The sequence below is a fragment of the Rattus norvegicus genome, chromosome X (genome assembly GCF_021556685.1).
Source record: "Rattus norvegicus strain SHRSP/BbbUtx chromosome X, alternate assembly SHRSP_T2T, whole genome shotgun sequence".
NCBI lineage: Eukaryota > Metazoa > Chordata > Mammalia > Rodentia > Muridae > Rattus > Rattus norvegicus.
This window is the reverse complement of record NC_141554.1, coordinates 32953398-32977594: the sequence shown is the minus strand read 5'-3', so window position 1 is coordinate 32977594 and position 24197 is coordinate 32953398.

Sequence of the window (24197 nt, the reverse complement as noted above, 5' to 3'; positions counted from 1 at the left end):
TTCAGTAGAAAATATTTATCATGTCTCACTTTTCAAGTTCAGAAGTCTAAAGTGAAAGTGTCAATAGGGCCATGTGTCACCTAATGTCTCTATAGGCAGACCTTCTCATGCCTCTACAGCCTTTGTTACAGATGATCATTTTGATCTAAGCTGTGCTCTGCTGTCACATGCCTGTTTCCACTCATGATCTCTCTGGTTTTTTCTAAATACTAGTCATAGTAAAGGAAGAGCCCTCCCTACTCCATTGTAACTTTAATTCTAATTCTAGTATACTATTTCCAAATAGATTTAGATTGTAAGGTCTGGAACTTAGAGCTACCAATCTGTGTTGTAGGGAGACAAAAATTTAATCTACAGTAATCCCTTTGACTTTTCTAGACTGCTTTGAGTTAAAGGAAACTGTTCATTTTGGCTGCATATAATCCATCTATTTTTGGCTTCCATCATGGAGATTCAACACCTGAAGGAGCCTGATCAACCCAGCAGGATGCTTCCCAGGTCCCCTTGATTATAGACAGACACACAATGCTGTTTCTCTTGTGTCACATGCGGATAGAATGGAGCTTTGTCACTTTAGCTTGGATCTTCAAAGAAACTGATGATGGGACAATGAGGTAGCTCAGCTGATCCAGACACTTACTACCAGCACTGATAACCTGATTCCAGGACTCACACAATAGGACAGAACTTTTGTGATCATGCTATTTTGGGCACACCCATACCCACACAAAGTACATAAAATACATGTAAATTAAAGTGTAACTGATGCTATTTTTTTCCTTGAGTGGAAGACTTGGGTCTTAAGCATGGCAAATATCTATGGAGGGAAACTGCTTGCCTAGTGACTATAAAATATCCCAATAGAGTTGTGAGAGCATTGAACTTCTGTCCTGTATGTTTAATTGTTGAACTTCAGTGTTTAACTTGTTACAGCAGTGAACATAGCCCTCACTAAAGCATTCAAATGACACAATAGATTTTCTTGTTATTATAATCATAGTGAGTTGATATTCTACTAAATGCACCTTTAAATTATAATGTGAGTTTAAGGTCATAATTGAAAAAAGGAAAAAAAAAACAAAAGACTGTAATCTCTAAAACTTTGGCAGGACATAAGGATAGATAACATATACTATGTTTTCTTCAAAGCAAATTGTCCTTAGCTGTTTCAAATATTTTCATTGTATTACCAACTTTTTTCTTTCTTTTTCTTTTTTCCTTGCAAGGCAGGATGTCAGGACTCGTGTATCCCAGGCTAGGCTCCAAGAACAACCGTGAACTTTTGACTCTCCTGCTTGTACAACTCTTGGATTGTATGTAAGGTGAATGGTCATATCCAGGGCTTCATGCTTGTTAGATAATCATGCTACGAATTGTGAAACATATTCACCTTAGCAATTTAATTTTGAAACACATTTTTTTTGTTGTTTAACTATATACCGCTATTAATAATAGAGTAGCGTGTGGTTTTTATATCACATATAGGATACGATTAAGGAGGTAGAAGTGACAGTGTGTAATTTATAAATCATTTTATTTTCATTTCATCATTTCATTGTTTCCTGCTGTTATCCAGTTTTTAGTTGGAAATGAAAAGATGTTTTAATTTTCAGAAGCCAACTAGCTTCCTCTGGTGGGTGACTTTTAATGAAATTCCCCAGATTAGACATTTGAATAACTAATTCTAGCCATTTCAGGGATCTCAGGAAGCACATGGTGAAGTTTAAGAGACCTTAGAAGACAATGTCACTTCATTCTGTATAGAAGTTTTAGACAGTAGAAGGTCTTTAGAAAGGACTGTTTTTAAGATTTTTGACAGACTTACCATGTTCCACACCCACAAGGAGTAGTTGGCAATGATCAGGGGTATGACTGACTGTCACCGTGTGTAGGACAAGGATCAGCATCTCATAGTGGCAAGGTTAGTTAAAGGATTCAGTATGAATATCAAATGTCTTTCACATGCCCATGTATTGCAATATATTGGTATCCAGTGAGTAGCACTATCTTAGTTAGGGTTTTATTGCTGTGAAGAGGCACCATGACCAAGGCAAGTCTTATAAAGAACAGCATTGAATTTGGGCTGGATTACAGGTTCAGCTTCTCAGTCCAGTATTATCAAGGCAGAAACATGGCAGCATCCAGACAGGCATGGTGCAGGAGATGCTGAGAGTCAAGCATCTTCATCTGAACGCTGCTAGCAGAATACTGACTTCCAGGAAGTTTGGATAAGAGTCTTAAAAGCCACACCCATAGTGACACACCTACTCCAACAGGGCTACACCAAATAGTGCCACTCCCTGGGCCAAGCATATATAAACAATCACATGCACTATCTGTGGGCACTGTGGAATTCTTAGGAGGTGAGATCTAGCTGGCAGAAGTAGATTTCTGGGGGAATAGGCCCTAAAGTTTCTGGCATGGCTTCGCTTCCTGTCTGTCTGCTTGTAGTTCCACAGCACCATAAGAAAGTGTGCTCTCAAGTCTGTATTGCAGCTGAGCTGCAACCACCATGCAGACTCCACCAGGAACTATCAGCTAAGATGTAACTTTCTCCCTCAAGGTGCTTATTGTCAGGTATTGGGTAGTAGAAATGAGAAAATGATTAATACATCCTCCTTGGAAGAATTTCCCAGTTCCTAGTACATGAGAACCCATGACCCAAAGTAACGCGTGAAATGAATCAGGTTAAGAATGCAGATTAAGAGAGCAGAAGAGACCACCAACACTGCCCACCCCTGCCCACATCCTTGGCCCAAGAGGAAACTGTATACGGCCTCTTGGTTCCCGTGGGGGAGGGCCCAGGAGTGGCAGGACCCCTGCACCTGAGACACCGCGGGAACCTGAAGGGACAGACCAGATAAACAGTTCTATGCACCCAAATCCCGTGGGAGGGAGCGCTAAACCTACAGAGAGGCAGACACCCCTGGGAAACCAGAAGAGACTGCACTCTGCAAACATCTCTGACGCCAGAGGAAAACACCAAATGCCATCTGGAACCCTGGTGCACGGAGGCTCCCGGAAACGGCTACGCAGATCTTCTTGGTTGCTGCTGCCACGGAGAGCTCGTAGGCAGCACCCCATGAGCAAACTTGAGCCTTGGGACCACAGGTAAGACCAACTTTTCTGCTGCAAGTGACCTGCCTGGTGAACACCAGACACAGGCCCACAGGAACAGCTGAAGGCCTGTAGATAGGAAAAACTACAGGCCCGAAAGCAGAACACTCTGTCCCCATAACTGGCTGAAAGAAAACAGGAAAACAGGTCTACAACACTCCTGACACACAGGCTTATAGGACAGTCTAGCCACTGTCAGAAATTGCAGAACAAAGTAACACTAGAGATAATCTGATGGCGAGAGGCAAGCGCAGGAACCCAAGCAACAGAAACCAAGACTACATGGCATCATCGGAGCCCAATTCTCCCACCAAACAAACACGGAATATCCACACCAGAAAAGCAAGATCTAGATTCAAAATCATATTTGATCATGATGCTGGAGGACTTCAAGAAAGACGTGAAGAACTCCCTTAGAGAACAAGTAGAAGCCTACAGAAAGGAAGCGCTAAAATCTCTGAAAGAATTCCAGGAAATCATAAATAAACAAGTAGAAGCCCATAGAGAGGAGTCACAAAAATCCCTGAAAGAATTCCAGGAAAACACAATCAAACAGTTGAAGGAATTAAAAATGGAAATAGAAGCAATCAAGAAAGAACACATAGAAACAACCCTGGATATAGAAAACCAAAAAAAGAGACAAGGAGCTGTAGATACAGGCTTCACCAACAGAATACAAGAGATGGAAGAGAGAATCTCAGGAGCAGAAGATTCCATAGAAATCATAGACTCAACTGTCAAAGATAATGTAAAGCGGAAAAAGCTACTGGTCCAAAACATACAGGAAATCCAGGACTCAATGAGAAGATCAAACCTAAGGATAATAGGTATAGAAGAGAGTGAAGACTCCCAGCTCAAAGGACCAGTAATATCTTCAACAAAATCATAGAAGAAAACTTCCCTAACCTAAAAAAAAGAGATACCCATAGACATACAAGAAGCCTACAGAACTCCAAATAGATTGGACCAGAAAAGAAACACCTCCCATCACATAATAGTCAAAACACCAAACGCACAAAATAAAGAAAGAATATTAAAAGCAGTAAGGGAAAAAGGTCAAGTAACATATAAAGGCAGACCTATCAGAATCATACCAGACTTCTCGACAGAAACTATGAAGGCCAGAAGATCCTGGACTGATGTCATACAGACCCTAAGAGAACACAAATGCCAGCCCAGATTACTGTATCAGGCAAAACTCTCAATTAACATAGATGGAGAAACCAAGTTATTCCATGACAAAACCAAATTTACACAATATCTTTCTACAAATCCAGCACTACAAAGGATAATAAATGGTAAAGCCCAACATAAAGAGGCAAGCTATGCCCTAGAAGAAGCAAGAAACTAATCGTCTTGGCAACAAAACAAAGAGAAGAAAAGCACACAAACATAACCTCACATCCAAATATGAATATAACGGGAAGCAATAAACACTATTCCTTAATATCTCTCAATATCAATGGCCTGAACTCCCCAATAAAAAGACATAGATTAACAAACTGGATACGCAACGAGGACCCTGCATTCTACTGCCTACAGGAAACACAACTCAGAGACAAAGACAGACACTACCTCAGAGTGAAAGGCTGGAAAACAACTTTCCAAGCAAATGGTCAGAAGAAGCAAGCTGGAGTAGCCATTCTAATATCAAATAAAATCAATTTCCAACTAAAAGTCATCAAAAAAGATAAGGAAGGACACTTCATATTCATCAAAGGAAAAATCCACCAAGATGAACTCTCAATCCTAAATATCTATGCCCCAAATACAAGGGCACCTACATACGTAAAAGAAACCTTACTAAAGCTCAAAACACACATTGCACCTCACACAATAATAGTGGGAGATTTCAACACCCCACTCTCATCAATGGACAGATCATGGAAACAGAAATTAAACAGTGATGTCGACAGACTAAGAGAAGTCATGAGCCAAATGGACTTAACGGATATTTATAGAACATTCTATACTAAAGCAAAAGGATATACCTTCTTCTCAGCTCCACATGGCACTTTCTCCAAAATTGACCATATAATTGGTCAAAAAACGGGCCTCAACAGGTACAGAAAGATAGAAATAACCCTATGTGTGCTATCGGACCACCACGGCCTAAAACTGGTCTTCAATAACAATAAGGGAAGAATGCCCATATATACGTGGAAATTGAACAATGCTCTACTCAATGATAACCTGGTCAAGGAAGAAATAAAGAAAGAAATTAAAAACTTTTTAGAATTTAATGAAAATGAAGGTACAACATACCCAAACTTATGGGACACAATGAAAGCTGTGCTAAGAGGAAAACTCAGCGCTGAGTGCCTGCAGAAAGAAACAGGAAAGAGCATATGTCAGCAGCTTGACAGCACACCTAAAATCTATGGAACAAAAAGAAGCAAATACACCCAGGAGGAGTAGAAGGCAGGAAATAATCAAACTCAGAGCTGAAATCAACCAAGTAGAAACAAAAAGGTCCATAGAAAGAATCAACAGAACCAAAAGCTGGTTCTTTGAGAAAATCAACAAGATAGATAAACCCTTAGCCAGACTAACGAGAGGACACAGAGAGTGCGTCCAAATTAACAAAATCAGAAATGAAAAGGGAGACATAACTACAGATTCAGAGGAAATTCAAAAAATCATCAGATCTTACTATAAAAACCTTTATTCAACAAAACGTGAAAATCTTCAGGAAATGGACAATTTCCTAGACAGATACCAGGTAGCGAAGTTTAATCAGGAACAGATAAACCAGTGAAACAACCCCATAACTCCTAAGGAAATAGAAACAGTCATTAAAGGTCTCCCAAACAAAAAGAGCCCAGGTCCAGACGGGTTTAGTGCAGAATTCTATCAGACCTTCATAGAAGACCTCATACCAATATTATCCAAACTATTCCACAAAATTGACACAGATGGAGCACTACAGAATTCCTTCTATGAAGCCACAATTACTCTTATACCTAAACCACACAAAGACACAACAAAGAAAGAGAACTTCAGACCAATTTCCCTTATGAATATCGATGCAAAAATACTCAATAAAATTCTGGCAAACCGAATTCAAGAGCACATCAAAACAATCATCCACCATGATCAAGTAGGCTTCATCCCAGGCATGCAGGGATGGTTTAATATACGGAAAACCATCAACGTGATCAATTATATAAACAAACTGAAAGAACAGAACCACATGATCATTTCATTAGATGCTGAGAAAGCATTTGACAAAATTCAACACCCCTTCATGATAAAAGTCCTGGAAAGAATAGGAATTCAAGGCCCATACCTAAACATAGTAAAAGCCATATACAGCAAACCAGTTGCTAACATTAAACTAAATCGAGAGAAACTTGAAGCAATCCCACTAAAATCCGGGACTAGACAAGGCTGCCCACTCTCTCCGTACTTATTCAGTATAGTTCTTGAAGTTCTAGCCAGAGCAATCAGACAACAAAAGGAGATCAAGGGGATACAGATCGGAAAAGAAGAGGTCAAAATATCACTATTTGCAGATGACATGATAGTATATTTAAGTGATCCCAAAAGTTCCACCAGAGAACTACTAAAGTTGATAAACAACTTCAGCAAAGTGGCTGGGTATAAAATTAACTCAAATAAATCAGTTGCCTTCCTCTATACAAAAGAGAAACAAGCCGAGAAAGAAATTAGGAAAACGACACCCTTCATAATAGACCCAAATAATATAAAGTACCTCGGTGTGACTTTAACCAAGCAAGTAAAAGATCTGTACAATAAGAACTACAAGACACTGAGGAAAGAAATTGAAGAAGACCTCAGAAGATGGAAAAATCTCCCATGCTCATGGATTGGCAGGATTAATATAGTAAAAATGGCCATTTTACCAAAAGCAATCTACAGATTCAATGCAATCCCCATCAAAATACCAATCCAATTCTTCAAAGAGTTAGACAGAACAATTTGCAAATTCATCTGGAATAACAAAAACCCCAGGATAGCTAAAGCTATCCTCAACAATAAAAGGACTTCAGGGGGAATCACTATCCCTGAACTCAAGCAGTATTACAGAGCAATAGTGATAAAAACTGCATGGTATTGGTACAGAGACAGACAGATAGACCAATGGAATAGAATTGAAGACCCAGAAATGAACCCACACACCTATGGTCACTTGATTTTTGACAAAGGAGCCAAAACCATCCAATGGAAAAAAGATAGCATTTTCAGCAAATGGTGCTGGTTCAACTGGAGGGCAACATGTAGAAGAATGCAGATCGATCCATCCTTATCACCCTGTACAAAGCTTAAGTCCAAGTGGATCAAGGACCTCCACATCAAACCAGACACACTCAAACTAATAGAAGAAAAACTAGGGAAGCATCTGGAACACATGGGCACTGGAAAAAATTTCCTGAACAAAACACCAATGGGCTATGCTCTAAGATCAAGAATCGACAAATGGGATCTCATAAAACTGCAAAGCTTCTGTAAGGCAAAGGACACTGTGGTTAGGACAAAACGGCAACCAACAGATTGGGAAAAGATCTTTACCAATCCTACAACAGATAGAGGCCTTATATCCAAAATATACAAAGAACTCAAGAAGTTACATGGCAGGGAAACAAATAACCCTATTAAAAAATGGGGTTCAGAGCTAAACAAAGAATTCACAGCTGAGGAATGCCAAATGGCTGAGAAACACCTAAAGAAATGTTCAACATCTTTAGTCATAAGAGAAATGCAAATCAAAACAACCCTGAGATTTCACCTCATACCAGTGAGAATGGCTAAGATCAAAAACTCAGGTGACAGCAGATGCTGGCGAGGATGTGGAGAAAGAGGAACACTCCTCTATTGTTGGTGGGATTGCAGACCTGTACAACCATTCTGGAAATCAGTCTGGATGTTCCTCAGAAAATTGGACATTGAACTGCCTGAGGATCCAGCTATACCTCTCTTGGGCATATACCCAAAAGATGCCTCAACATATAAAAGAGACACGTGCTCCACTATGTTCATCGCAGCCTTATTTATAATAGCCAGAAACTGGAAAGAACCCAGATGCCCTTCAACAGAGGAATGGATACAGAAAATGTGGTACATCTACACAATGGAATATTACTCAGCTATCAAAAACAACGAGTTTAAGAAATTCGTAGGCAAATGGTTGGAACTGGAAAATATCATCCTGAGTGAGCTAACCCAATCACAGAAGGACATACATAGTATGCACTCATTGATAAGTGGCTATTAGCCCAAATGCTTGAATTACCCTAGATCCCTAGAACAAAGGAAACTCAAGACGGATGATCAAAATGTGAATGCTTCACTCCTTCTTTAAATGAGGAAAAAGAATGCCCTTGGCAGGGAAGGGAGAGGCAAAGATTAAAACAGAGACTGAAGGAACACCCATTGAGAGCCTGCCCCACATGTGGCCCATACATATACAGCCACCCAATTAGACAAGATGGATGAAGCAAAGAAGTGCAGACTGACAGGAGCCGGATGTAGATCGCTCCTGAGAGACACAGCCAGAATACAGCAAATACAGAGGCGAATGCCAGCAGCAAACCACTGAACTGAGAATAGGTTCCCCGTTGAAGGAATCAGAGAAAGAACTGGAAGAGCTTGAAGGGGCTCGAGACCCCAAAAGTACAACAATGTCAAGCAACCAGAGTTTCCAGGGACTAAGCCACTACCTAAAGACTATACATGGACTGACCCTGGACTCTGACCCCATAGGTAGCAATGAATATCCTAGTAAGAGCACCAGTGGAAGGGGTCCTGCTAAGACTGAACCCCCAGTGAACTAGACTATTTGGGGAGGGCAGCAATGGGGGGAGGGTTGGGAGGGGAACACCCATAAAGAAGGGGAGGGGAAGGGGTTAGGGGGATGTTTGCCTGGAAACCGGGAAAGGGAATAACACTTGAAATGTATATAAGAAATACTCAAGTTAATAAAAAACAAACAAACAAAAGAACTATATTGAATAAGTAGGGAGAGAGTGGGCAGCCTTGTCTAGTCCCTGATTTTAGTGGTATTGCTTCAAGTTTCACTCCATTTATTTTAATGTTAGCAACTGGTTTGTTGTATATGTCTTTTACTATGTTTAGGTATGGGCCTTGAATTCCTATTCTTTCCAGGACTTTTATCATGAAGGGGTGTTGAATTTTGTCAAATGCTTTCTCAGCATCTAATGAAATGATCATGTGGTTCTGTTCTTTCAGTTTGTTTATATAATGGATCACATTGATGGTTTTCCGTATATTAAACTATCCCTGAATGCCTGGGATGAAGCCTACTTGATCATGGTGGATGATTGTTTTGATGTGCTCTTGGATTCGGTTTGCCAGAATTTTATTGAGTATTTTTGCGTCGATATTCATAGGGGAAATTGGTCTGAAGTTCTCTTTCTTTGTTGGGTCTTTGTGTGGTTTAGGTATAAGAGTAATTGTGGCTTCATAGAAGGAATTCCGTAGTGCTCCATCTGTGTCAATTTTGTGGAATAGTTTGGATAATATTGGTATGAGGTCTTCTATGAAGATCTGATAGAATTCTGCACTAAACCCGTCTGGACCTGGGCTCTTTTTGGTTGGGAGACCTTTAATGACTGCTTCTATTTCCTTAGGAGTTATGGGGTTGTTTAACTGGTTTATCTGTTCCTGATTTAACTTCCGTACCTGGTATCTGTCTAGGAAATTGTCCATTTCCTGAAGATTTTCACGTTTGGTTGAATAAAGGCTTTTATAGTAAGATCTGATGAATTTTTGAATTTCCTCTGAATCTGTAGTTATGTCTCCCTTTTCATTTCTGATTTTGTTAATTTGGATACACTCTCTGTGTCCTCTCGTGAGTCTGTCTAAGGATTTATCTATCTTGTTGATTTTCTCAAAGAACCAACTTTTGGTTCTGTTGATTCTTTCTATGGTCCTTTTTGTTTCTACTTGGTTGATTTCAGCTCTGAGTTTGATTATTTCCTGCCTTCTACTCCTCCTGGGTGTATTTGCTTCTTTTTGTTCCATAGATTTTAGGTGTGCTGTCAAGCTGCTGACATATGCTCTTTCCTGTTTCTTTCTGCAGGCACTCAGCGCTATGAGTTTTCCTCTTAGCACAGCTTTCATTGTGTCCCATAAGTTTGGGTGTGTTGTACCTCCATTTTCATTAAATTCTAAAAAGTCTTTAATTTCTTTCTTTATTTCTTCCTTGACCAGGTTATCATTGAGTAGAGCATTGTTCAATTTCCACGTATATATGGGCATTCGTCCCTTATTGTTATTGAAGACCAGTTTTAGGCCGTGGTGGTCTGATAGCACGCATGGGATTATTTCTATCTTTCTGTACCTGTTGAGGCCCGTTTTTTGACCAACTATATGGTCAATTTTGGAGAAAGTACCATGAGGAGCTGAGAATAAGGAATATCCTTTTGCTTTAGGATAGAATGTTCTATAAATATCCGTTAAGTCCATTTGGCTCATGACTTCTCTTAGTCTGTCTACGTCTCTGTGTAATTTCTGTTTCCATGATCTGTCCATTGATGAGAGTGGGGTGTTGAAATCTCCCACTATTACTGTGTGAGGTGCAATGTGTGTTTTGAGCTTTAGTAAGGTTTCTTTTAAGTATGTAGGTGCCCTTGTATTTGGGGCATAGATATTTAGGATTGAGAGTTCATCTTGGTGGATTTTTCCTTTGATGAATATGAAGTGTCCTTCCTTATCTTTTTTGATGACTTTTAGTTGGAAATTGATTTTATTTGATATTAGAATGGCTACTCCAGCTTGCTTCTTCTGACCATTTGCTTGGAAAGTTGTTTTCCAGCCTTTCACCCTGAGGTAGTGTCTGTCTTTGTCTCTGAGTTGTGTTTCCTGTAGGCAGTAGAATGCAGGGTCCTCGTTGCGTATCCAGTTTGTTAATCTATGCCTTTTTATTTGGGAGTTCAGGCCACTAATGTTGAGAGATATTAAGGAATAGTGATTATTGCTTCCTTTTATATTCATATTTGGATGTGAGGTTGTGTTTGTGTGCTTTTCTTCTCTTTGTTTTGTTGCCAAGACGATTAGTTTCTTGTTTCTTCTAGGGTATAGCTTGCCTCTTTATGTTGGGCTTTACCATTTATTATCCTTTGTAGTGCTGGATTTGTAGAAAGATATTGTGTAAATTTGGTTTTGTCATGGAATAACTTGGTTTCTCCATCTATGTTAATTGAGAGTTTTGCCTGATACAGTAATCTGGGCTGGCATTTGTGTTCTCTTAGGGTCTGTATGACATCTGTCCAGGATCTTCTGGCCTTCATAGTTTCTGGCGAAAAGTCTGGTGTATTTCTGATAGGTCTGCCTTTATATGTTACTTGACCTTTTTCCCTTACTGCTTTTAATATTCTTTCTTTATTTAGTGCGTTTGGTGTTTTGACTATTATGTGATGGGAGGTGTTTCTTTTCTGGTCCAATCTATTTGGAGTTCTGTAGGCTTCTTGTATGCCTATGGGTATCTCTTTTTTTAGGTTAGGGAAGTTTTCTTCTATGATTTTGTTGAAGATATTTACTGGTCCTTTGAGCTGGGAGTCTTCACTCTCTTCTATACCTATTATCCTTAGGTTTGATCTTCTCATTGAGTCCTGGATTTCCTGTATGTTTTGGACCAGTAGCTTTTTCCGCTTTACATTATCTTTGACAGTTGAGTCAATGATTTCTATGGAATCTTCTGCTCCTGAGATTCTCTCTTCCATCTCTTGTATTCATTTGGTGAAGCTCGTATCTACAGCTCCTTGTCTCTTCTTTTGGTTTCCTCTGTCCAGGGTTGTTTCCATGTGTTCTTTCTTGATTGCTTCTATTTCCATTTTTAATTCCTTCAACTGTTTGATTGTGTTTTCCTGGAATTCTTTCAGGGATTTTTGTGACTCCTCTCTATGGGCTTCTACTTGTTTATTTATGATTTCCTGGAATTCTTTCAGAGATTTTTGCACTTCCTCTCTGTAGGCTTCTACTTGTTCTCTAAGGGAGTTCTTCACGTCTTTCTTGAAGTCCTCCAGCATCATGATCAAATATGATTTTGAATCTAGATCTTGCTTTTCTGGTGTGGATATTCCGTGTTTGTTTGGTGGGAGAATTGGGCTCCGATGATGCCATGTAGTCTTGGTTTCTGTTGCTAGGGTTCCTGTGCTTGCCTCTCGCCATCATATTATCTCTAGTGTTACTTTGTTCTGCAATTTCTGACAGTGGCTAGACTGTCCTATAAGCCTGTGTGTCAGGAGTGTTGTAGACCTGTTTTCCTGTTTTCTTTCAGCCAGTTATGGGGACAGAGTGTTCTGCTTTCGGGCCTGTAGTTTTTCCTATCTACAGGCCTTCAGCTGTTCCTGTGGGCCTGTGTCTGGTATTCACCAGGCAGGTCACTTGCAGCAGAAAAGTTGGTCTTACCTGTGGTCCCAAGGCTCAAGTTTGCTCATGGGGTGCTGCCTACGAGCTCTCCGTGGCAGCAGCAACCAAGAAGATCTGCGTAGCTGTTTCCGGGAGCCTCTGTGCACCAGGGTTCCAGATGGCGTTTGGTGTTTTCCTCTGGCGTCAGAGATGTGTGCAGAGTGCAGTCTCTTCTGGTTTCCCAGGCATGTCTGCCTCTCTGTAGGTTTAGCGCTCCCTCCCACGGGATTTGGGTGCATAGAACTGTTTATCCGGTCTGTTTCCTTCAGGTTCCGACGGTGTCTCAGGCAGGGGTCCTGCCGCTCCTGGGCCCTCCCCCACGGGAGCCCAGAGGCCTTATACAGTTTCCTCTTGGGCCAGGGATGTGGGCAGGGGTGAGCAGTGTTGGTGGTCTCTTCTGCTCTGCAGCCTCAGGAGTGCCCTCCTGACCAGGCGGTTGGGTCTCTCTCTCACGGGGTCTGGGAGCAGAGAGCTGCTGCGGGCCGGGTTCCGCGGGTGTTCAATATAGTTCTTGAAGTTCTAGCCAGAGCAATCAGACAACAAAAGGAGATCAAGGCGATACAGATCGGAAAAGAGGTCAAAATATCACTTTTTGCAGATGATATGATAGTATATTTAAGTGATCCCAAAAGTTCCACCAGTGAACTACTAAAGCCGATAGACAACTTCAGCAAAGTGGCTGGGTATAAAATTAACTCAAATAAATCAGTAGCCTTCCTCTACACAAAAGAGAAACAAGCCGAGAAAGAAATTAGGGAAACGACACCTTTCATAATAGACCCAAATAATATAAAGTACCTCGGTGTGACTTTAACCAAGCAAGTAAAAGATTTGTGCACTAAGAACGTCAAGACTCTGAAGAAAGAAATTGAAGAAGTCCTCAGAAGATGGAAAGATCTCCCATGCTCATGGATTGGCAGGATTAATATAGTAAAAATGGCCAATTTACCAAAAGCAATCTACAGGTTCAGTGCAATCCCCATAAAAATTCCAATCCAATTCTTCAAAGAGTTAGACAGAACAATTTGCAAATTCATCTGGAATAACAAAAAACCCAGGATAGCTAAAATTATCCTCAACAATAAAAGGACTTCAGGGGGAATCACTATCCCTGAACTCAAGCAGTATTACAGAGCAATAGTGATAAAAACTGCATGGTATTGGTACAGAGACAGACAGATAGACCAATGGAACAGAATTGAAGACCCAGAAATGAACCCACTCACCTATGGGCACTTGATTTTTGACAAAGGAGCCAAAACCATCCAATGGAAAAAAGATAGCATTTTCAGCAAATGGTGCTGGTTCAACTGGAGGTTAACAGGTAGAAGAATGCAGATGGATCCATGCTTATCACCCTGTACAAAGCTTAAGTCCAAGTGGATCAAGGACCTCCACATCAAACCAGATACACTCAAACTAATAGAAGAAAAACTAGGGAAGCATCTGGAACACATGGGCACTGGAAAAAATTTCCTGAACAAAACACCAATGGCTTATTCTCTAAGATCAAGAATCGACAAATGGGATCTCATAAAACTGCAAAGCTTCTGTAAGGCAAAGGACACTGTGGTTAGGACAAAACGGCAACCAACAGATTGGGTAAACATCTCTACCAATCCTACATCTGATAGAGGCCTTATATCCAAAATATACAAAGAACTCAAGAAATTAGACCGCAGGGAGACAAATAACCCTATTAAAAATGGGGTTCAGAGCTAAACAAAGAATTCACAGCTGAGGAATGCCGAATGGCTGAGAAACACCTAAAGAAATGTTCAACATCTTTAGCCATAAGGGAAATGCAAATCAAAACAACCCTGAGATTTCACCTCACACCAGTGAGAATGGCTAAGATCAAAAACTCAGGTGACAGCAGATGCTGGCGAGGATGCGGAAAAAGAGGAACACTCCTCCATTGTTGGTGGGATTGCAGACTGGTACAACCATTCTGGAAATCAGTCTAGAGGTTCCTCAGAAAATTGGACATTGAACTGCCTGAGGATCCAGCTATACCTCTCTTGGGCATATACCCAAAAGATGCCCCAACATATAAAAAAGACACGTGCTCCACTATGTTCATAGCAGCCTTATTTATAATAGCCAGAAGCTGGAAAGAACTCAGATGCCCTTCAACAGAGGAATGGATACAGAAAATGTGGTACATTTACACAGTGGAATATTTCTCTGCTATCAAAAACAATGACCTTATGAAATTCGTAGGCAAATGGTTGGAACTGGAAAATATCATCCTGAGTGAGGTAAACCAATCACAGAAAAACACACATGGTATGCACTCATTGATAAGTGGCTATTAGCCCAAATGCTTGAATTACCCTAGATGCCTAGAACACATGAAACTCAAGATGGATGATCAAAATGTGAATGCTTCACTCCTTCTTTAAAAGGGGAACAAGAATACCCTTGGCAGGGAATAGAGAGACAAAGATTAAAACAGACACAGAAGGAACACCCATTCAGAGCCTGCCCCACATGTGGCCCATGCATATACAGCCATCCAATTAGACAAGATGGATGAAGCAAAGAAGTGCAGGCCGACAGGATCCGGATGTAGATCTCTCCCGAGAGACACAGCCAGAATACAGCAAATACAGAGGCGAATGCCAGCAGCAAACCACTGAATTGAGAATAGGACCCCCGTTGAAGGAATCAGAGAAAGAACTGGAAGAGCTTGAAGGGGCTCGAGACCCCATATGTACAACAATGCAAAGCAACCAGAGCTTCCAGGGACTAAGCCACTACCTAAAGACTATACATGGACTTACCGTGGACTCTGACCTCATATGTAGCAATGAATATCCTAGTAAGATCACCAGTGGAAGGGGAAGCCCTGGGTCCTGCTAAGACTGAACCCCCAGTGAACTAGATTGTTGGGGGGAGGGCGACAAGGGGGGGAGGATGGGGAGGGGAACATCCATAAAGAAGGGGAGGGGGGAGGCGGATGTTTGCCCCGAAACCAGGAAAGGGAAGAACACTCGAAATGTATATAAGAAATACTCAAGTTAATTAAAAAAAAAAGATGGAGGAGAATAAGAGTCATATGTGGTAGAAGAAAGAAGGAAAGGGAAATACACCGAGGAGGTGATTTAGACAACATCTTGGTGAACTGATATTTTATTGGTGGGGAGATGTGAAAAGATACCTTAAATAATTCAGCATCTTTGAGCGTGAGAATGGGGAATTAAAAATGCCAACTTTTGGGGTTGGGGATTTAGCTCAGTGGTAGAGTGCTTGCCTAGCAAGCGCAAGGCCCTGGGTTCGGTCCCCAGCTCCGAAAAAAAGAAAAAAGAAAAAGAAATGCCAACCTTTTTTGCTAAATTGGTTTTGCTTTTATTCCAAATTCCAAACAGGCGGAAAGGGCCATCATTACCCTTTGTCCCAGTGAATTGTGTGTGAACTGACGTGCAGAGACAGGAAGGGTCGCTGCTCCATGGTACTGGCTTATAAACTGAGAGATCAAAGTCTGCATCTCTGTTTGTGAGGACAGGGAGTTTTACCGTTTATAAATGTTAAGTTCACCTCTATGGAGCAATCATAACCTTCAGCTGTTATTTATAAAACTGTTAATGGGAAAAAGCAATCTGACAAGGCCTGCGGTTGTCTGCTGGCCTGACCTGAAGACCACATGGTTTTCACGGTTTTACTGTGTACGGTGACTGTAGGATGATGTCATTATGAGGTGAAGGCAGGTACCAGGTGGAATGAGGCCTGTCATTGGACGAGAGGGAAGGATGGGCGGGAGAAAAGTTTTAGAGAGGAGACTGGAGAGAGGGAGGAGAGAGGAGCAGGGGAGAGAACATGGAGATGGATGTTATGACTCCCCTCTGCACATTTACAGGTTGTTATGAATATTCTAAAGGGATGAATGTGTACAGCGCTTTGCATGTCTAGGTGGGCAATTATATATTATCATTGGATCAGAAAAAAAAAGAATGCTGATGAAGTTTGCTCCAGAGTCAAAACTGATGTTTCAAAGAGTAATTAATAACTATGAGAATTGTAAGGATAATCAGGAGTAATCTTGCTGAAATCAACAGCTGAAAGCGGTTGATGTGTCAACCACTGTAATAGCTACTTTCTATGGGTGGGAATTATTTTCATTAGTGAATAAGTAGTAAGGAATGATCATTTTTCTTTTGCAGAATATTTAAATGTAGGAGCTAATGTGCATGGTGTAACACTTGACTGAAAAAGTCAACTGTCAAACCTGAGATCTGATTCTGATTCATTGCTTTTAAATAAGCACACAGACAAGAATATTAAAAATAGAACCATTGAATGAAATGTACTCAGTGTTTCTTGGTATTTAAGTTCTCTTTTCTACCATTAATGTCATTGTGCACATTTTCTACATTGAGTTTGTATCATGAACTACAAAATGGGGCAAGGAGAGAAAGGAACCAGAGAAGGGAGAGCCAATCTCTTTGGGTTACTATTATTTTCACAACAGAACTAAAGAAACATCTGCCTATAGTTAAACTGTTTATGTCTACTCATCTTGGCTTTGTTCATGGATTCTATGGTACAGATGTTGTGGTAATAATGGTCCACCATAACTGAAAATATCTAAGCAAAATATGATTAATTAGATCACCTGACCAAATTACTTTGGAGAATATACTTAACTTTATGCTTTTTTAACTGCTGTATTATTTTTTGAGTTGACAAAAGACATAACTAAACAATAGCCACAAGTATGTCAAAAGTTCTTAAGCTAATAGTGGGTGCAAAAAGAAAATAATTAGCCTTTTTAAATATTTGTAGTAAATGCTTCCTTGACTAACAAATCTAAATACTGATTGATGACACTATGTCATCTACCATTTCCCAAAATTCAAGTTTAAGAGATCTCTCACCTTAATCATCTTAGAACTTTGGTTTCCAACCACAACAGAACTAAGATTAACAATATAGAACAATTGAAAGAGAAAAAAGAACCCTCACCAGTTTTCTCTGTCTACTTAGGAATGCTGACAGACACAGTAGGAATCAGGAATATTCTTCACTTAGTTCTAATAGCAGTTTTAAAGATTTCAGTGAAAAATCTAGTAATGTTCTTCCCAAAGACAAGAAATCATCTTTTCCAAACTGAAGCTGACAGGGTTTTATTTTTTTATTTTTTTTTTATTTATTTTTTTTTTTTCGGAGCTGGGGACCGAACCCAGGGCCTTGCGGTTGCTAGGCAAGCACTCTACCACTGAGCTAAATCCCCAACCCCACTGACAGGGTTTTAAAAACCAGTTATAAGTTTTATATTGAGCTAGTCAAATGAACGTTCTGATTAACAATGCTAAGGGAGTATAATTTCTTATTTTACCTTTATTATTATTAAAACACCTGATCAATACCTATTCACATGTGGAAGTAGACTAATATTCTCTACTAGCTTAATATTTTTATCAAAAAAGTGTATACAATATATTGTAATCACAAATCCCCTCCACTTGCTCTCAGATTCTACCAACCTAACTATATTCTTTCTTTCTCTTTCTTTACCAATCCTACTTGCGATAGAGGACTAATATCCAATATATACTAAGAACTCAAGAAGTTAGACTCCGAAGAGCCAAATGACCCTATTAAAAAGTGGAGGAGAGCGCTAGACAAAGAGTTCTCAGCTGAGGACTATTAAATGTCTGAGAAGTACCTAAAGAAAATGTCAATATCCTTAGTCATCAGGGGAATGCAAATCAAAACAACCCTAAGATTCCACCTCACACCAGTAAGAATGGCTAAGATCAAAACTTCAGGTGATGTCAGATGTTGGCGAGGATGTGGAGAAAGAGGAACACTCCTCCATTGTTGGTGGGATTGCAAGCTAGTACGACCCCTCTGGAAATCAGTCTGGAGGTTCCTCAGAAAATTGGAGATTGTACTACCAGAGGACCCTGCTATACCACTCCTGGGCATATACCCAAAAGATGCTCCAAAATACAATAAAGACATATGCTCCACTATGTTCATAGCTGCCTTATTTATAATACCCAGAAGCTGGAAAGAACCCAGAAGCCCGTCAACAGAGATATGGATATAAAAAATGTGGTACATCTACACGGTCGAATACTACTCAGGTATCAAAAACAATGACTTCATGAAATTCATAGGCAAATGAATGGAACTAGAAAATATCATCCTGGGTGAGGTAATCCAATCACAACAAAACACACATGGTATGCACTCATTGATAAGTGGATATTAGCCCAAAAGCTCTAATTACCCAAGATACAATCCACAGAACACATGAAGCTCAAGAAGAAGGATGACCAAAGTGCAGATGCTTCCGTCCTTCTTAAGAGGGGGAACAAAAATATTTATAGGAGGAGATACAGAGACAACGTTTTGAGTGGGGACTGGAGGAATGACCATTCACAGCCTGCCCCACATGGGGATCCAGCCCATAAATATTGGTAGACAAAATTGATGAAGCCAAGAAGTTCATGCGAACAGGAGCTTGATATAGCTGTCTCCTGAGAGGCTCAGCCAGAGCATGACAAATACAGAAGTGAATGATAGCAGCCAACTGTCAAACTGAGAATGGGAGTCTCCATTGGAGGAGTTAGAGAGAGGATTGAAGCAGCTGAAGGGGCTTGCAATGCCATAAGAGCAACAATACCAACCAACTAGAGCTCTCAGGGACTAAACCACTACCCAAAAACTACACATGGAGAGACCCATGACTCCAGCTGCATATGTAGCAGCGGATAGCCTTGTTGGGCACCAATGGGAGGAGAATCCCTTGATCCTGACAAGGCTGGATCCCCCAGTATAGGAGAATGTCAGTGTGGAGAGACAGGAAGAGGGGGTGGTTGGGGGGGGACACCCTTATAGAAAAATGGGGATGGGAGGGGATAGTGGGCTTATGGAGGGGAAACTGGGAAAGGGATTAACATTTGAAATGTAAATAAAAAATATCCAATGAAAAAAGTAAAAAAAAAGTATCTAGATTCTTTAATTTAAAAAAAGAAAATAGAGAAACAGTGACAAATCAGAATTTAAATGCACATGTGTAACAAACACATACACAGACATGCACACCTAAAAAGTCATAAAAATGCAAAAGCAGAATCTATAATATATAAACAAAAGACTAGTTAGGAAAAAATTGCCCAAATAAAGTGATTTGAGACAAGTCTGTAATGATATCAATGATTTTGTTTTGTGTCGGTCACCTACTGCTCAGTGTGGGGGCCTACCCTTAAGTTTCATTAGGGTAATTCTGACCTTCAGTTGACATGTAGAGATGTTTAGAGACAACTTTTGCTTCTCACAACTTGGAGATATGGGTACTACTCACATCTTGGTTGGATGCCACAAACATTAAGTTTGAGGTGTATTTTTGGTAGATACACATCTCATCTGCATTGATCCTCTTCACAATTTGGTTTAGACATTTTAAGACATGTATTAGTGAAAATTAACTGTTAGAAGTACTCAGTCTATAAATCTAGGAATTTTACACACAATCCTTGTGATTTATGAATAACAACTAAGTGTAAAAACCAATGACTTTGTGTAGTTTAAGCTAGTATGTATATTTTTCTTGGTCTTGGAACTTTGGGTCTATAAATTTTACTTCACTTGTTCACTCCTTAGTAGGTCTGATACAAAATGGGAGTGGGGAGTATAGAGAGACTGCAGGGAGGAGGGGGTCTTGTCTTTACTGTTTGTTTCTTATTCTTTACCTGGTTGTAGTCATTAATACAAATTTCCAGGTTCTTCTTTCCTTCAATTTTCCTCAATGATCTACCACTCTCAGAGCTACCAGCACCAATCAACTGGTACCTTCATACTCATTTGACTAATTTCTCATATTAAACTCTTTCTGCTTTAACATGATATGACAACTTTAATTTCCTTAAAGAGATTTGGACTGACAATATATACCTCTTTTTAAATTAAAAAATATGTATACAGATGTTTTACTTACATGTTTGTCTGCATAGCATATGCATGCAGTGACTGTGGAGGCCAGAATCCAGGAGGGAGTATCAGATTCTCTGGGATTGGAGCTACAGGTTGTTGTGAGCTACCATGTCTGTGCTGGGAATTGAAGATGGGTCATTTTGAAGAGCATTCAGTGGTCTTAAGGACTGAGCCAACTCTCTAACCCCAGTATAAACCATTTAATACAAGTTTATCACAATAGTTATTTATTTTGAACCAAAAATATAAAAAGGTATGAAAAACATAATTTTATTTTTTCCAACATAGTGTTTGAATTGATTCTTTGGGGATTGCACATCATACACTCCTATCACATTCACCTCCTAGTTCTTACCTGTCACCTCTTCCCATTCTTGTTACTTCCTCCCCAGGGGAAAAAGGTCCAATTTCTGTTGCCTTAATACTCACTGGGGTGTGGTCAAACTCTCATGAGGGGAGTTTAGTAGGAAAAAGAATCCTGAATGTTGCAGGAGATGAGCATCAAGTATCATATAAAGATAGATCTACCCAATCAATAGTCTATTTCTCATGCAGATTGTCTCCTTACTCTTCGGTTTTGCCAACTTGAGAATCATGTGTTGTAGAGTGTTTCTTCCTTGGTTATTTTTGCCTGGGCTAAGTAAATTTGGCCTGGTAAGTAGTCCAGCATTAAAAAAAAAAAACACCCACCCATGCAGTGAGCACAAAGAGTCTGTGAAAAGCAAGGAATGATGACAAGTTGAAAGATTTTACTGAATGAGAAATTCAGAGATAGCTAGTTTCACCTCTGTTGTACTACTGGGTGACATATCCAAACTGCTCTCTGCGCCCTACTTGTATACTCTAGGTGTTAAAAATGTTTTGTTGAATAATTTCCCAACAGCCCAGTTTCCTTCCATGACTCTCTTCCCACCTCTACATTGGGAAGAAATATATTTTTAAGATCATGTTTGAGCTCATGGAGGAAGGTAGATTAGAGACACCAGCACATTCCTTTTTCTCTGAGTCTAGAGCAGAACATCAGGACCATAGCTGTGGGGTGGGGTGAATGGTGTTAAAAGGTGCAGGAGTGCAACTATAAGCAGTAAATAGCATGAAGTACAAAAATCATGAATGGAATCTATGCAAAAGTCACAGAAATGGGGGGCAATCCCACTGCTTGGGGCTCTAAGCAAAAGAAAAAGGCAATGTATCACAGGTTTACCAGTTACACAGTCTACAGCTCTGAAAAAACACACTTTTGGAGATGACATATCTATCGCCTGTACAAAGCTCAAGTTCAAGTGGATCAAGGATCTTGACATAAAACCAGACACACTTAGTCTAATAGAAGAGAAAGTTGGAAATAGCCTTGAAAACATTGGCACAGGGGAAAATTTCCTGAACAGATTATCAATGGTCAGGCTATAAGATCAAGAAAATAACAAATGGGACTTCTTGTAAGGCAAAGGACACTGTCATTAGAACAAAACAGCAACCTACAGATTGGGAAAAGGTCTTCACTACCCCTTCATCTGATAGAGGGCTAATATCCAAAATATAAAAAGAACTGTAGAAGTCAGACTCCAGAAAATCAAATAACCCAATTAAAAAATGGTCTACAGAGACAAACAAAATTCACAACTGAGGAATCAAATAGCCAAGAAGCACTTAAAGAATGTTCAACATCCTTAGTCATCAGGGAAATGCAAATCTAAACAACACTGAGATTCCACCTTACATGAATCAGAATGGCTAAGATCAAAAACTCAGGCAACAGCAGAGCATGGTGAGGATTCAGAGATAGAGGAAGACTTCTCCATTGCTAGTGGGATTACAAACTGGTACAACCACTCTGGAAATAAATTTGGTGGTTCCTCAGAAAATTGTACATAGTACTACTTGAGGATCCAGCTATACCACTCCTGGGCATATACTCAATGATGCTACAACCATATCACAAGGACATATGCTTCACTGTGTTCACAACAGACTTATTTGTAAGAGTCAGGAGCTGTAAACAACCCATATGTCCCTCAACTGAAGAATGGGTACATAAAATGTGGTACATTTACACAATGGACTACTCAGCTATTAAAAATGAGGAGATCATTAATTTTGCAGTCAAATGGATTGAACTAGAAAATATCATCCTGACTGAGGTAACCCAGATCCAAAAGGACATACATTTTATGTACTTACTGATAAGTGGACTTTAGTCAAAAAGTTCAGAATACCCATGATACAACTCACAGACCACATGAAGTTTAACAGAAGTGAGGATGCTTCAATCCCACTTAGAAGTGGGAAACAAAACAATGACAGGAGACAAAGGGAGAAAGGAACCTGGGTGGAAGGGGGGAGGGAGAAGGAAAGGGGGAGGAGGATCATGTATGGGGAAGATGGGCAAGAAGGCCAGAGGGCAAGGAGAATGAATAGAAATATGCAGCAGTGTTAGGTGGGGGTTGGGCAAGAGGAACCTCTAGAAAGTCCCAGATACCAGTAATATGAAAGGTTCCCAGGACCCATTGGAGATGACCTTAGCTGAAATTCTCAACACTGGGCTGAGGGGACCTGAAGAGACCATCTCTAGTAGATAGACATGGCCCTCCACTGGGGGATGGTGTCATCCACTCATCCCAACATTTTTGACCCAGAATTTTTCCTGTCTAAAGAAAATGCAGGCACAAAAATGTAGCAGAGAATGAAGAAAAGGCCACCCAGAGATTGCCCCAACTTGGGATCCATTTCATGCATAAGTACAAAAACTCCAACACTGTTGCTAATGCAGTGTTGTGCTCAGACAGGAGCCTGACATGGCTGTACTCTGAGAGGCTCTACCAACACCCGACTGAGACAGATGCAGATACTTACAGACACCCATTAGACTGAGGATGGGGACCACCATGGAAGAGTTAGGGGAAGGACTGAAGGAACTGAAGGAGATTGCAACCCCATAGGAAGACCAATAGTATCAACTAACCGGACCCCTCAGAAATCCCAGAGACTAAGTCACCAACCAAAGAGCATTCATGGGATGGTCCATGGCCCTCACTACATATGTAGCAGAGGTCTGCCTTGTCTGGCCTCAGTGGGAGGGGATGTATTTGACCCTGCAGATGCTTGATGTCCCAGAGAAAGTGTATGCTAGAGGGGTGACACGGGAGTGGGTGGGTAAGTCGGGGAGCACCCTATTAGAGGTGAAGGGGGGCGGGGGTGGGGGGCAGATGGAAGTGGAACCAGGAAGGGAGATAACATTTGAAATACAAATAAATAAAATAATTAATAATAAAAAATATGCGAGATCATTGATCAAGAAGATACAAAGGAACGAACCCAAGATCACTGTGCCCTAAAAACTAGCTGTGACTAGGATGCTGACCTAGTGACCTAGGTCTACATGGTGGGAAAGGGCAGGTCATCCTCAAGAAGGAACTGTGGTCTATTTCCTGGAAGAAAGATAAAGTCTGTGGTAGGGGTATAGGCAGGGACAGACCCTAGCAACGCTTAGATAAGCAGGATCCCTCAGGGCCTACACCTCTGTAAAGTGCTGATTGCTTTAGTTTGACTGTACACTTCCAGAGATCCACAGACATTTTGCTGGAAATTCAACTGCTATGGGATATTTCCTAGTCCCGTGTGGGTACAGGGATTATCCAACTGGGCAGTCCATGGTTCCAGCTGACAGGACAGCCGTCATGATCAGCCCCATACTCACTGCATTGCTAGACTAGCATAGGAAGAATGCTAGCAGGAATTCAACC